The 14,455-nt window shown below is 46.2% G+C and overlaps 1 protein-coding gene across 3 annotated transcripts in view; it reads left to right on the forward strand.

Moving 5' to 3' along the window:
- Positions 1-6,926: 6,926 nt before the first annotated feature.
- LOC118289320 (plexin-B2) overlaps positions 6,927-14,455 on the forward strand; it is a 90,815-nt gene continuing 83,286 nt past the window's right edge. For 2 of the 3 annotated variants that reach the window (XM_047336312.1, XM_047336313.1), the window contains exon 1: positions 6,943-7,389. The gene's annotated coding sequence lies outside the window, so the exon portion shown is untranslated. Of the gene's footprint in view, positions 7,390-14,455 lie in introns of all 3 variants that reach the window. The other variant, XM_047336310.1, reaches the window with a different exon arrangement.

The following is a 14,455-nucleotide window of genomic DNA, read 5'->3' on the forward strand; positions in this document are numbered from 1 at the left end:
TGGGGATGTATTGCCTCCTCCTCCTCCTCCGGCAGAATACTAAACCGGTGTGAAGCCCAAAGACGCACGCAGGTGGCGGATTAGCACGGACAACAACACACTGGCAGCATCCGCTGAAGTCTTTGCCTGCAAATCACACAGTCGTGGAGGGAAGCATGTCAGCGGCAGCATGCGCACACACACATATGCACATGGCCTAACAGAGGCTATACACGGACCATCAACCTCAGTACACACACACACACACACACACACACGCCGGTCTTGCTGGCAGTAATCAGAGTGCAGTGTGTTTTTCTCAGCGGTGTAATTCATCAAAGTGACGGCTGCCAATGAGCCTCAGTCAGCCGGACAGGCACAGCTAATCAATCATCAATCTACCTGCCCGCTCTTTGTCTCGCAGTCCTCTGCAGTCCCCCATTATTCCCGAGAGAAACACACACACACACACACTCTCTCGTCGCAAGGTCTGGGTGCAGCATGTGTGCGAGCAAGGCACTAATAGGGCCCCCGGGGTCAGGGGGTTCTCTTCCCTGATTAGGGACGTCTTCGGTGAGTAAGTAATCAAGCAGCGGTAATCACGTGTATCGAGGACACGGTTCCCGCGAGTTAATGTACTCGGTATGTTTGAAAGGAATAATCCAGCTGTTTGAGAGACGTGTGAGCTGGAGATATTCACGCTCCCCACAGGATACACCCTCATGACTCTTAGCATCCCCTGCGTTTTTCATCTGGCGCAGTCATCAGGTGGAAACCTCGTTTTTTTCTCTCTCCAATTCTTTCGTTTCTGACCATATGAAACACGAAACTCTCCTCATCTCCATCAGCACCAAGTGTGATTTAGAAAGTGTCATCGGCAGCAGTGCTCGTGCTCGACAGTCGGCAGCGCTCCACGGAAGGAATTGAGCGGCGGCGGCCGTCGTTTTAAAGCCGCGGGGGCAATTAATCTTTCCCGCCGCGCCGTCCGCGCTGTTAACAAGAACCCGTATCGACGTGAGTGAGATATTCTATTTGTTCCTTAATGGACGCGAGGGATCGCTCAATTTGTTTCTCCCATAATTGCGGAGAAGATGAACCCAGTTGTGTTTGATTCCCCGTCCGATCAATACCCCACACTTTTCCAATCTCGTGTCAGAGACGGAGGGCGAACTGTGAAAAAACCTGTTGCGTCAGCGTCTTCGTGGGATGTGTCCGTGTGATACATGCAACCGTCTACTTTGATTTGAAATGTTGCATTGTGAAGAAAAGATAAGTGTCCAAATGAAAAGACTTTCATATCAGTTATGAAATAAGACGAGTTTCTGTATGTAAAAGGCCGTTGAAGGTTTTTCTGCTCCGCTGCGTAATTGCCTCCTTTTTCTTTCTGTGAAACATGAAACGCTGTTATTCCGTCTCTTCATTAGAGAGAGAGACTGTGAGAGGAAGGTCTTTTCAGTGAGAGGAGTGGAAACGGCTTCATTACACCGAGAAGGAGCGAACGGGGGGATTATGAACTCCATCCTGGACACATATCCCACTCCTTGATGGCGATACCTGGCTTTCTTCATTTTGTCTCTGCGCGACACATTGCAGGGTCAGACCGACGGACCGTGTGTTGGTCTGATGATTTATGGGGCCAATATCTATCCTTAGATGTAAAGGCAGGCGGTGTCCTGGTGGAGATTCACTGCTCATCTGCAGTGGAACCAGGCGTGTCCCCTCCACCTCAATACTCGGGGGAGAAAGTCGTCCTCTACGATCCGATTGAGTCAGTCGCCGCTTCGCAAACCTACTCGTCGCGTTGTTCCTCTCACTTCTCAGCGCGTCTGGAGGAAACAGACTTTTCATAACACAAATGAAAAGACTGTCAGTCGTTGGCGGCGCTTCGCGGTCACCTCCGAGCCAGTCTTGTCCTTGAATATGACACGTGTTTATGAATTTACTTTCCTCCCACGAGGGGGGAAAGTGCAGCAGCCTGGGAACTACCGGGAGCATTTATGACCCTGAAACCAAGTCATTATTTTCATACTTGTGCAGTTGTTTCGCGACCTGTGACCTGTGTTGTGGACAGAGATTGCAAACGAGTCACAGGCGACACAGGACGGAGCTTTATCTCTCGGCCGTGAGAGCGTCTGAGCGCTTTTTCGTCAGCGGTCCGCGATGAAAGGAGGCAGAACGGTATCTGTGCCAGCGGCTTATCTGAGGCTGAGGGACGACCGGAACCGCGAGGTCGGACACGCAGCAGCACCTCACGCTGGAGGTTGTAGAAGACGACTGACGACCCACAGACATTTCCTCTACTATCCTTTTAACGCAGTATTTAGTATTGAACGTTTTACGGTGCTGAACACGTTGCGTGTGGTCGACGCGTGTTTTTAGGCAAGTGGCGAACCCACCGCGACGCCACGGAAACCCGGAGTTTCGCGTTTTTTGATCGGTGCCATTTTTGTTTTGTTTTTCCAACCGAGACGTAGAGTTGGGGGTGTGGTCTGATGGAGAACTCATCCATGACTATTTTTGTGATTTAAAACAAGGATTTCCCCCCAGACATATTCTTTATTTCACATGTATATCTCAATCTGTAATGATGTTGAACGTGGTCAGATTTATTCACACCGCCTGACATTTACAGTAGCACAGTGACTGTAGCATCGATCGTTCCACAGAATCTCCATTGTTGTAGTGTTTTTTTTAAATGACTCAATTTAAATGCAGCTTCACGGCCGCCTGTGATGTAAACAGCTCATTTCCATGATGGGAATTTTATTTTTATTGGCCGAGAAACACGGCACAGTGTTTGTGGCGGAGTAAAGTGACTGTTGGATTGGCAGCGTTGACAGAGAGGGATGGTGTGTGTGTGTGTGTGTGTGTGTGCGTGTGAATGATTTATGAGTATGTAAATTAGGTTGTTGAACTGTTGAAGGACAGTGAAGAGCAAAACTGTACAGGCACACACACACACACACACACACACACACACACCTGTGGGCATTGTGGTAATGAGGTGTTTGAATACCTTTTTCTCCTCTGAATTTTCTCCTCCGAAAAGTGTCAGTTGAATTCAAGCGAATAAAGTCCGTCTTCGCTTTTTCTCCAGCGTCATATCGACGTCGGGTCAACGTAAACAGCAGCAGCACAGCGAAAGACGGGATATTCAAAAGTGTCCTGTGGGTCATTTCATGCACATTTCAACAACAACAACAACAAAATAAAAATAACAAAATCCAGTTTGGACATTCAGCGCGTGGTGCCGTCAGAAACTTTCGGGTTCTCTACTGGTGTAGAATCTAAAGTAACGGACTATGGGTTTAAATAATGACCAGCTGCATGAATCTGAAAGTTTATGATGCAGGAGCTGCAAGAGTCCGTGCAGGGACCACGAGATCAGAGTTTTCCTCAACATGCTCCAAACTTTTAGGTGGAAATTAACCCTTTTACTCTGCCTTTGGGACGCAGGGATTGTTCTTCCAGTCTTTGTTAGAGCAAGAGTGGATTCCCTTTTAGGCTGTTGTGTAAATGTTCATTATGTTGCCACGGTCCGACTTTGTCTTGTGCAGTTTGTTTGGGGTCCGTCAGAATATTTTAATGTGAGAATCTCGACACAGTGAAACCAAGACGCCAGAAATTTCCTAATTATATCTTGCAGATGTCAGGATCTAATTAGTTTCCGTGGTGTTTTCTCTGCTTCCAGGATGAAGGTAATGACGGCGAGAAATATACAGGGAGACGGGGCAGTTAGCAGGAATGTGTAAACAACACGGACGACCGACCCGACCCGACGCGCCGGCATGTGGAACGGTGACCAGACCCGCGGGGTCAGAGGTCACGGGGTCGATGTCAGGCTTTGAGTGAGGGCAGATGGACTTAATGCTGCAACAGTGCGGGAGGGAGGGCGACGAGGAGACAACTGAGAAAACAAGAGCACAAGAAAGTAAAAAAGTAAAATAGAAACGAGACGTCTAAACAAAGTGTTTGTCTCCGGAGCACAGGCTTCAGTTCTCTGTATTAGTAGAAACAACGTCGTGTGAGATTTAAAGGACGAGTCCAGTGGTTGATAAGCAACTGACAAATTTGATCAGTATTTGCCATTAAAGATTCCAAAATGGCCGAACGTCTCGGCCTCCTTCATGTCTTTGACGCTGTCTTCTCTCACTCGTCTTTTCAAGATGGCGGTGGTCCAGCTTGTTCCCGAACCTTGTCTCAACCAAATCTCATCACTGTAACTGAACCAGCTGCTTCGATCGTCCTGCAGCTGCCGCGAGCAGATATGAGAGGAAGTGGGAATTTCACAAATCCTGGTCACTGGACGTAATCCACAGTTTTGAATAATTGTCCAAAATTTACTGAGGCCGATAAACCTGAACGTGGACACAGACGGCAAACAAGCTTTGGTCCACATGACAGAACATCGGTGGTAGTGTGTGTGTGTGTGTGTGTGTGTGTGTGTGTGTGTGTGTGTTTGTGTGTGTGTATGTGTGTGTGTGTGATGACCCAAGTCTAAGTAATGTGTATTGTCAGGCGTCGGGGTGTTTCTGAAACGCATGAAAGAGTGTGTACGCAAGAGTGTGTGTCGGCATTTGCATTTGCTTTGTTTGAGGAGACAGTGTTAACACACACGCGCACACACACAGACACACACACACACACACACACACACACACACACACACACAGACTGGTCATTCCAGTGGCATGATTAACAGCTCACTTAAGTCGACCAGTCAACCCTTAACTGCAAACCAGAAACATTGTTTGACCAGCAAGTCAAATACATGGCACACACTCACACACGCACACACACGCACACACACACACACACACACACACACACACACACACACACACACACACTCCCACTTAGCTGCGACTACTGCTGCCTAACCTTAAGACCTCTTAAGACCTAGCTTAAGATGAAGGCCCCCACAACATGAGTTATACCTGGAACACACACACACACACACACACACGATATACTGAAACACGATGTGGTATTAGTGGGTGTTCTCTAGTGCCACATAGTGGACACAGGAAGTGATATCCCTGACGTGTGCGTATGTGCGAGGGCCCCAATCATCGCTGCTCTTTTCCTGGGATTTGTTGATGTTAATAAAAACTATAATCTCACCAAACGTAACCGTAAAGAACAAAAAAGTATGTGTGTGTGTGCGTGTGTGTGTGTGTGTCTATCAAAGCTCCAACTTCACTCTCTTGACCCTTGACCCTTGACCCAACTCCTCATAAAAAACCCCACGACACGAATCGCCGCAGCCTCGACCGGGCGACCCGCCTGTTGCTCACCGCTGCCTCCTGTAACATTGAGCAGACTTATATGAAACAAAGGGCTCCGGCCCCCGATCGGGGCCCAGTGAAGAGGATTTAACTCTGAGAAAAAAAATTCTCCTGCAGACAAAAGGCTCCATTGTGTCCCGGCGAGCCCTTGAATTAGCAGCGGGGGCGACTACACGCTTAACTGGGCTTGACAGGCCGACGACGCCGCCGCCTCTCCCAGACTCTCAGAGGAATTACTGCGACTGCAAAACGTCTGGAGAGAAAAAAAGACTGCGTATGGATGAAATGAAAAAATATATAAATCCAATCGAAGTCTCTGCAGAGGCTAAATAGATTATTCTGAGTTGGAATTAAACTGTATGTAATCTTTTTAAAAGTTGGCCTCAATCTAAAGTCAGGATTAGGCAACATCTGTCAGGAGTCTGTTTCCTGCATGTGGGTTTTTTTGTTTTTTGGGGTTATTCATAGAAATATTGGTTTGTTTCTATAGTGACCGTGTTTTGGTTGTGGTCACTCTGTTATTAAATGCCTCATTTTTATTTTAAGGGTTTTTCTTTAAAAGCCTTTAATTTAAACACATAAGACTGAGCTCATGTAATCTTTCTGTGGCAAGTCACAACGAGTGAAGTGTGCCGTTTCCTGCTGGGATTTTCAAAATAAAACTCTTTATAAAACCAGCACAATAAAAGAAATAGTATCTCAAAGGGAGTCTGCGTTTTGCTTTGCCATAACTTTTTCTTAATACTCTAAGACAATTCAATTCAATTTTAGATTTTATTTTGTAGATTTAGTAATTTCACGTGCTATCACGTTTTTCAGCTACCCATGTTGTGTTGTTTTCTGTGACATAGGAAATTCAAAATCATATTTTTTGTGTTCATCATCTTTATTAAACTATTAAATACGTAAAACTCCAGAACAAGAAAGTGGACAAAAACAACGTAACTCAACGCAAGTTTGGCAAGACAAAAGAAAATCTGAATCTGTTGTATTTATGTTTGTTAGATTTTTGGAATTGTCAAAATGTAATTTCTAAGACCTTGTTTTAAAAATATTGAGCTCATTTGTTGTAAAATTGTATTTTCTTTTGCTCGTTTATCGAGCACTTAACACAGAAAAAAACCTCTGTCATTACGTAAAGCTGCAACCACAATCATTTTCATTATCAACACATCTGAAAATCAATTCCTTTTTTTAACCGCTAGATTGTTCAGTGTATAAAGTTACATATCTAACATAACTCCATCCCAAAATGTTTAGTTTACCATAAGTGGAAACCGGGAGAAGCTGGCGCCAAAAAACAACAACAACAAATTTAAAATAATTCATAACTCTTCTTTAAATCGTCTAAAAAAAAAAGATATAAAAATATACAGTAACAGAACAAAATGTGTACTTACATAATAAATATGCAGTGAGAAAATACGAAAACAAAGGATTACAAAAAATAGGAATGAATAAATAAGTCCGTCACATGAAGGGGTTGTAGTATTGTTTGGGGGGAATCTTTTAGGAAGTCGCTGCTTTTATTTTGAAAATAAAAGTGAAGCTGGGCCACATCTGGTGTGCGAGTTGACTGTCGGGAGGAGGAGGAGGAGGAGGAGGAGGAAGAAAGATCCTCATTACCTCCCCGCTTCTGTTGCGTGCGTGATCGCGGAGCGGCTGCGGGACTTGATCCTGACGCTGGACACCGCGCAACGCGCAACGCGCAAACTAGACGAGTGTGTGTGTGTGTGTGTGTGTGTGTGTGTGTGTGAGAGTGTGTGTGTGTGTGTGTGTGTCACCTGAACCGGGGCATGTCGTGAACCGGTTCCTGGGCGTGGGGAGCGGAGGGACGAAGCAGAAAGACGCTCGTCTCGACTTCACCTCAACTCGTCGTGGGAATATTGTTGCGGCAGAAACTTGCGCACGTTGTTCTCACCTCGTTCCTTCTCACCAGGATGTAGAAGAAAAGTGGGGGAGTGTTTTTTTCCCCTCTCCATTATTGTTTTTTTTTTCCTCTTTCAAAGGATCCGGCGACGCAGTTTTTCATTTTTTCTCTCCCCAACTTTTCCCCGGTTCACATCTGTGGAGGATTATTACGCAGCGGGGACGGAGCGACGGTCGACGGGTCGACGGAGAGGTGAGAGGCGGCTCGCTGCTCCACGACCGTCGTGAAGACGTGTCTTGTTCGTCATATACGTCTTTATTCAGGACATACAAAGAAAGTTCCTCCCAGTTGAATCCACCGGGGAGCGTTTTTTCTTTTACAGATTTGTTTTAAGGGCGCGCACGTGATTTCTCTACCGAATCCAACGTCACACCGGACTCCGTCCGCAAAACGCCGAATTTGAGAAACGATCGATCCCTGCTAAAAAACGTTGGCTCATAATCACATAAGTTGTGTTGCACCACACTGAGCATGTGTGTGTGAAATATTCGGCCCGGAATCTGCCGCAAAAACAGCGTGTTACTGTGAGGAAAAACCTCAATACATTGAGAGGTAACGCTGTAATCGACGGACGTATGGTTTGAGGATAATGGGGCGAAAGAGTCGATACGTGCGGGGTCGAACCCGAGCTGGTGGGTGAAGTGTGTGGATATCTAACATCCAGCTGTGGCAGATGGTTGTCAAGGGTGGAACGTGTTGGGGACGGATCGATGGTCCAGAGGAGGAACATCTGGAGGCTGACAGAAATGTGTGTTGAACCATTATCCTCCATTGATTCTCCTCATTAGCCCAGTGAGGATAATGAGGATGATAAAGCTCTGAGCATCATCATGTTTTCCGTGTGGTTTTGAATGCAGCATTGATCGGATGTGAATTTAAACCTTTACACCAACCAGGCGAGATATTGATTATAGACTCAACAGATCCCTTCCACAGTTATGAATGTCTGCACACACACACACACACTGTGTCCTCGTCGACCATCTGCTCCAACACATTGCCGAACTGTGCATGACGATGGGGAGGTAATCGCCCGTGTGGCGTCGGTTAATGGATCAGAATCGCCTCCACCGCTCTGCAGCTGTAAAAACCATCACAGGTAGTTTGTCCTTATGGTTCGTGATAACTCAGCCGTCAGCTGCTCCAACGCTTCATCCACTCACTCCATGTTTCAGACTTCCAGCGTCTGTTGAATTGATGGAGAATTGTCCAAACTGAGGGTTGTCAAAAGACTTTCACACTAGGCTCGTATCGAAGTCTAGAATTTGGTACCGCGGCGACCCTGACGCTCTTGTTCAATTCATGTTTCCAAGGTATTTGCAGTTTTGTGTATTTGTTGCATAAATGGAATGAAGAGGCAAGACTTTTTATTTGTAGACTTGCAGCAAACTTCAGACTTCCAGCTTCAGTTTGAGAAATGGAAATTTGACTTGGCGCTCATCGAAGTTTATAAATTGTGCATTAATGGCACAATGACAATCAAAAGTGACTCAAATTTGGCTATAAACTTCTTAAGAACGCAGAACTTGCAGCAAACTTCCGACTCGGACTTCCAGCGTCCCTTCAATTGATGGAAAATTGTCCAAACGGTCGTGTTTCTCATTTCAATTCACGTTTCCAAGGTATTTGCAGTTTTTTGGTGTACTTGTTGCATAAATGGCACAATGAGGCAATAGTTCTTTTGTCAGAAATCGGATCAAAAGTGTCTACGGAAATTTGCAGCAAACTCCCGACTCAGACTTCCAGTGTTCATTCAGAAAGTTCTTTAAATGTTCCAGCTGCCGATAGTTCCAAAGGCACTATAACGTTCTTTCAAAGGAGCTCATCATTGAACCCACAACACAAACCCCCGCCTCACCTCCTTTTGTGAGCTCGTCTTGTTTTAAAACCAGTGAGAGGTCGAGGTTTACGTCGAACGGCCTCGAGGACAAAGTGTCTCTCGTTACCCGAGCAGCGGTTCCTTCAGGGGTTTGTTCCAACGCCAGTATTTCTCGAAGGCGAGAAAGAAGGAAACTCGAAAGGACAAGGACCTCTGTTTCTTTGACTTATTCCCGTGACATTCACGATGTGGAAAGCTCGACGCGTTCCTACACTGGATGCTTCGGGACGACCTGGTGCCGACGGACCAGTTTGGGATTTCAGCTCCGGCCGTCTTGATATTTGCTTTTTCCTCTCTCTTTGTTTTTATTTTTTCCAACTGCACTTTGCTCTGATCTGGAAGGAGGCAATTCGTCGTGATGTGAAACCAGGCGATGCAGCAAAAGGGTCGCAGGTATAAGTCGCTGCCTCCGGCTTCCCTTTCTCCTCGTCGTTAAAGAAAGGAGAAGCTGTTAATCTGAAAACACAAGAAAACAGACAAACGGACGTCATGATTCACACAGTCGGCTCAGACTTCGTGAATCATCCGCTGCGTCATTTTGTCGATGCTGCGACTTTAGAAATAACTTTTGTGTTGACTTCTCTAGAAACTGGAGGAGCAGCAATAACTCACAGATTGTTCTTGTTCCATAGTTAGTTCCAAATATCAGCAGTAGTTTAGTTTTTTTGAGCTCCTGTTTCAAAAAAAATGAAATGAAACAAGTGTCTTCATGCCATGAAATCAAATGACATGGCAGCGAGACCAAGTGAAGACTGAGCCATTGGGAAAACCCTCGGGAAAGGTTCTTCTTCTTTCTCCGTGTCGCGGCGATGTTACACAGGAAGTTGTCGAGCTCGGAGGTCACAGGGGTCAGGACAGTCGGGGTTCACTCACTTTTAATCTTCAGATTTGTGTCAGTGTGGTTTGTGTTTTCCTGTCGTCCTTGGCAGGAGAATTTTTTTCCCTCTTTTCCCTCATGCTACATGATACGAGCAGTGGAATATGATAACATATGCAGTGCGAGGTGTTTGCACGAAGGTACGCGTCATTGCCGATCCTAACGTGGACATATTGGATTTTTTACGACTTTGACATGGAAGTCATTAACCTACTTTTGTTTTGTCGGGTTTCAGATGATGAGAAACTAAAGATATTTTTTAAATGCAATTAAAAGAACGCTGATGTTTCACGATGTGTTTCAGTCTGGTGAACAACGTCGGGGATAAAGAACAACATTACTGGTCAGTTGTCAGTCACAACTCTTCTCTCAAAGGGATCAAACCTCCAGATTCGACTACTCTTTTCTTCCCGCAACTCCTGTGACACGTCGCTGAGGTGTTTATCTGGAGCGTCCTTCACATCCCAAGAAGACACTGACTCACACGGGCTGCGTCGTATATTAAAAAAAGAAGAAGAAGAAAAAGAACCGACTGCGACTTCCACCCGAGTCAGAAGCATCAATCTTTTCTGTTCTGCAGAAGCTCTTCCTGAATGCGATGCAGAAAATGAAAAGGAAATAAAAAAATATTCAAGCCTGACAACTCTTTAAATATTCGATCTCCTGACGTCCGTTTTCTTTAGCTTCGGAAAAACGTCGAGGCAGATTTATAAAAAACAAAACACGCTTTTCTGGAAAGAGATTACCTTCGTTAGATAGAACCATAGGTGCGGACATATCCATACAGGCCAGGTCGACACTTAAACAACAATATCTCTATTCCAACGTTGCCAATATTCAGTATTTTGTTGCTGAATTCTTGAGTAGTAGTTTCTTGACGTTTGTTCGGCACATTTCGTCGAGCGGAATAAAGCAGATGAATCTTAGAAAAAAACACGGATCAGGGATCATGGGAACTAAATGAGACGTGTCATCAAGTCATCGGTAACGCGTCACCGTGTCTTTCGGATTGTTTTTCTCCCAGGCAGCGTTTAACGTTGAGAGATGCAGAAATGTAAATTGACGTTTGGCCGGCATGAGGTTTTCGTGCCTCAAACACATTCCCGTCGTTTCCTCCTGCTCCGTCTCGGGAGAGGAAGGAGAAACAAAGCGCAACGTAACGCATCAAGTCGGATCACGTCGTCTCGCTGATGGAGCGATTTGTGCGTCGGTTTTTCTCGAAACTCCCACGTGGGCAATGCCCAAACCATCAGCCGTCATTTATTCTACCCCCGACGCCCTTTAACGTCTCCATCACGACACACACACACACACACACACACACACACACACACACACAGAGTTCATGAAGATGGACGTGTCTCCGCTGAATGAAGAACGAGGGGCCGTTTAGCGACCTGGTGTATTTTCCGTGTGCGTCTTTTCTCCCTCGCTGTTAATTCGGGGTCACGTCAGTCCCTTTTGTGTCTTTTCTTCAGAGACGTGAGGCGTCGTTCTGCAAAGAGACGGCGTGATCATTAACAGAATAAAAGGCCGCCGCCGCCGCCGCCACCGGCTCGGTGAAGAATAGAAAACATGACAAGAGTTGCAGAAGACAAAAAGGATCGGGGGAGGAGAGCTGCAGTGAACCCTCGGTCTAATGATTCCAGCCAGCAGCTTGTCTTTACTTTTTCTTTTTTACATTTTCATCTCATTTTCATACAATGCCTGTAATGAGTTGCTCTTCTGGCTGTTAAAGTCCAGTGTGCGGGCTGGAGCTTCATTCAGCTGAGAGACGGATGCACGTCAAGAGTTTTCTCTTTGCAGCTCCTCTTTCCCGAAGGTTTTATGATCTTTAGTGTGCCGATGATTTGCGTATGATTCATGTTGAAAAAGGGAATGTAGTGAAGAACGACCCCGTGAAACCCACAGCTTTAGATGTTTCATGAGCTGTGACGAAGAAAAGCTGCGAAATCCTCGCGCTTGAGAAGCTCGAACCAGCGCATTCCGGAAACTTTCGCAGATGGATTAACTTTACAAGCACAACTCTGCCTTTCCAGGTTCCGAACTATTTGCTTACGGCCAAAAAACCCAGTGGTTCGAACCCAATCGAGGTCCGGAACTCCTCGCAGGTCCGGGGCGTTTCTCAGGTCCGTAGGTTATAGCGTCGATGCTGCGTTAACCTCAGTTACATGTCAGAACTGAGAAGTATTTTCCTCGAGATGTTTCTTTCGGAACATGAAGTTCCGGAACGTGTCTGAAATGAACCGGTTGGCTCGTTGGCGGTGAAGACGACGGCGCCGCCTGCAGGATGAGGACGATGGTCGCGGCGAACTCTTCGGATCCGCTCGTCCTTGAGACCTGCGTCGAGCGTCTGTTAGGAAGTGGATCACTGGGCCGCAGCAAAGTCCCAGCGTCGTAATGAAACCGGCAACTGAGTCGTCGCCGCGCCGTCGGCCAATAAAAACCCAAAGGAATGCTTTGTGTCAAATGACCACGAGCTGTAAAGTAACTGCCGCTAACGCTGACGGTGCATCACTGGGAATGTTGCGCCGGTTGTTGTCTTTTGAATCCGAAAGAAGAGAAGAGAAAACCCCCCCAATGAGATGGATGTTATGAGATGGATGACGGAGTCGTACGTCCGTCCTTCAGTTCCCCTCGTTCCAGATTCTCTGGTGTGAAGATCTGATACTTTCCTTCGTGCCACACTTGTTGTTCATTTAACTTCTTTTTGGGGTTGTTGGACGAACCAAAGAAGAAAGTGAGAGGTGTCGCCTGAACATCTGAGAAACCTGCTCACGCTGATAAATATTAAATCCACTTCTGTTGTGGTAAATATGTTTTTATACTGTAACTCCCATTTCCGGCGTTGTTGCATAAAAGTCTCCCGGTCCGACCTTGATTTTTGACCTGGAGCAGAGTTAAACATCATGTGACATCAAGTGTGTGTGTGTGTGTGTGTGTGTGTGTGTGTGTGTGTGTGTGTGTGTGTGTGTGTGTGTGTGTGTGTGTGTGTGTGTGTGTGTGTGTGTGTGTGTGTGTGTGTGTGTGTGTGTGTGTGTGTGTGTGTGTGTGTGTGTGTCCATTAGCAACGGAGCATATGTCCAATGTGTTTGTATTTCAAGGGAGCGTCCGAAGGTTGTGTTTGCAGTAGACACAGTTGCAGGTGTGTGTGTGTGTGTGTGTGTGTGTTGTACCTTGACCGCTCGCTGTTTGTTCAGATAGGTCAGGCAGATAAGAGGTAAAGGAAGGAAGCTTCCTGACACACTTCACTTTCTCTTTGGCCCAAAGTTTTCCTCCGATCAGTGAAATGTTTTTCACTCACATTCGACCCGACATGTGAATATAATCAAACATTTTGTGCCAACCTGACTTTTTATTGAATTATTTAATAGAGAAAAAAACATTTCCTTCTTAAAAGTAAATGTTAAAAAAGCAACTGTAACCAACACATCTTGGTTTTGGTGTCGTTCTGTCGCCCCGTCGGTCGGTGGAAGTCTTTCAGTTTTCATTTCTTCCCTTGGGGGATTTGTGAGGAGACGAAAGAGCGAGCGGAGCATGAATGTTGATCTCCGGCTGCGGGGAATTCCCCCGGTTTCGTTTTGGTCCGTGTTGGTCGACAGCGGAGTCGTTTCACCGAACTTCAGATACGTTGAGTTTAATTCAGTAGTTTATTCAACGGGGACCAACGAAGACGTTGGGCGAGAGTTAGATTATACGATGTTGACGACTTTATTGTACAATGCATCTGAACACAACACGTTCCTCTGAATGAGGTCTCGGGACCAGTTTACAAACACGACCTCTACGCGACAACAGCGTTCCCACGCGCCGCCTCTCCGGAGGAGCTCAGGACGACGTCCGGACCTCGGCGCCTGCGTGAAGAGCAGCTAGAGAAACAACCACCGACGTGGCTGAAAACGATTAAAAGGAGTGTGTGTGTGTGTGTGTGGGCTCTAATTAAAAAGCTCTTTCACACCGGGAGCGTCGCGTCGTCAGCTGCAGTGCAGAGGAGGAGGAGGAGGAGGAGGAAGAGGAAGAGGAGGAACCGGTTCACGGTCTGTTAAGAAGCTGGGTGATGTGACATCTGACTGCCAGCAGACCTCTCTGAAAGCTCGTATTGTGTCGCTATTTTGCGATCTCGCTCTCACCCGACGTGAACTGCGGACAAAGAGCAAAGTGTTCAGAGTTTTTTTTTTTAAGCTGCAAAAATCCGACTTTGACCAAAATATCAAACTTCAAATAAACAAACTTTATACAAACCAGCTCTGTCGTTTACCCAGAGTAACGGATTCATCCCGGAACTCTTTTGATGGAGATCTCTTCTTCTAAAGAAAGAGAATTCGATTGATCGAACTGGAGACGACAGCCCATTGGTGCAAAGTCGTCCGTATGACCATCTCTGCTGCTTCAGTGCACAGTTTTTCAGAAGCGTTTCCCGATCACACGAGCTCCACCCACTTTGTTAGGGACCGTGTTGAAAGTCTGTAAGCTTCTATCTAATCCACATGTTCACATTTTTT

The sequence above is a fragment of the Scophthalmus maximus genome, chromosome 12, assembly GCF_022379125.1.
Source record: "Scophthalmus maximus strain ysfricsl-2021 chromosome 12, ASM2237912v1, whole genome shotgun sequence".
NCBI classification, from domain to species: Eukaryota; Metazoa; Chordata; class Actinopteri; order Pleuronectiformes; family Scophthalmidae; genus Scophthalmus; species Scophthalmus maximus.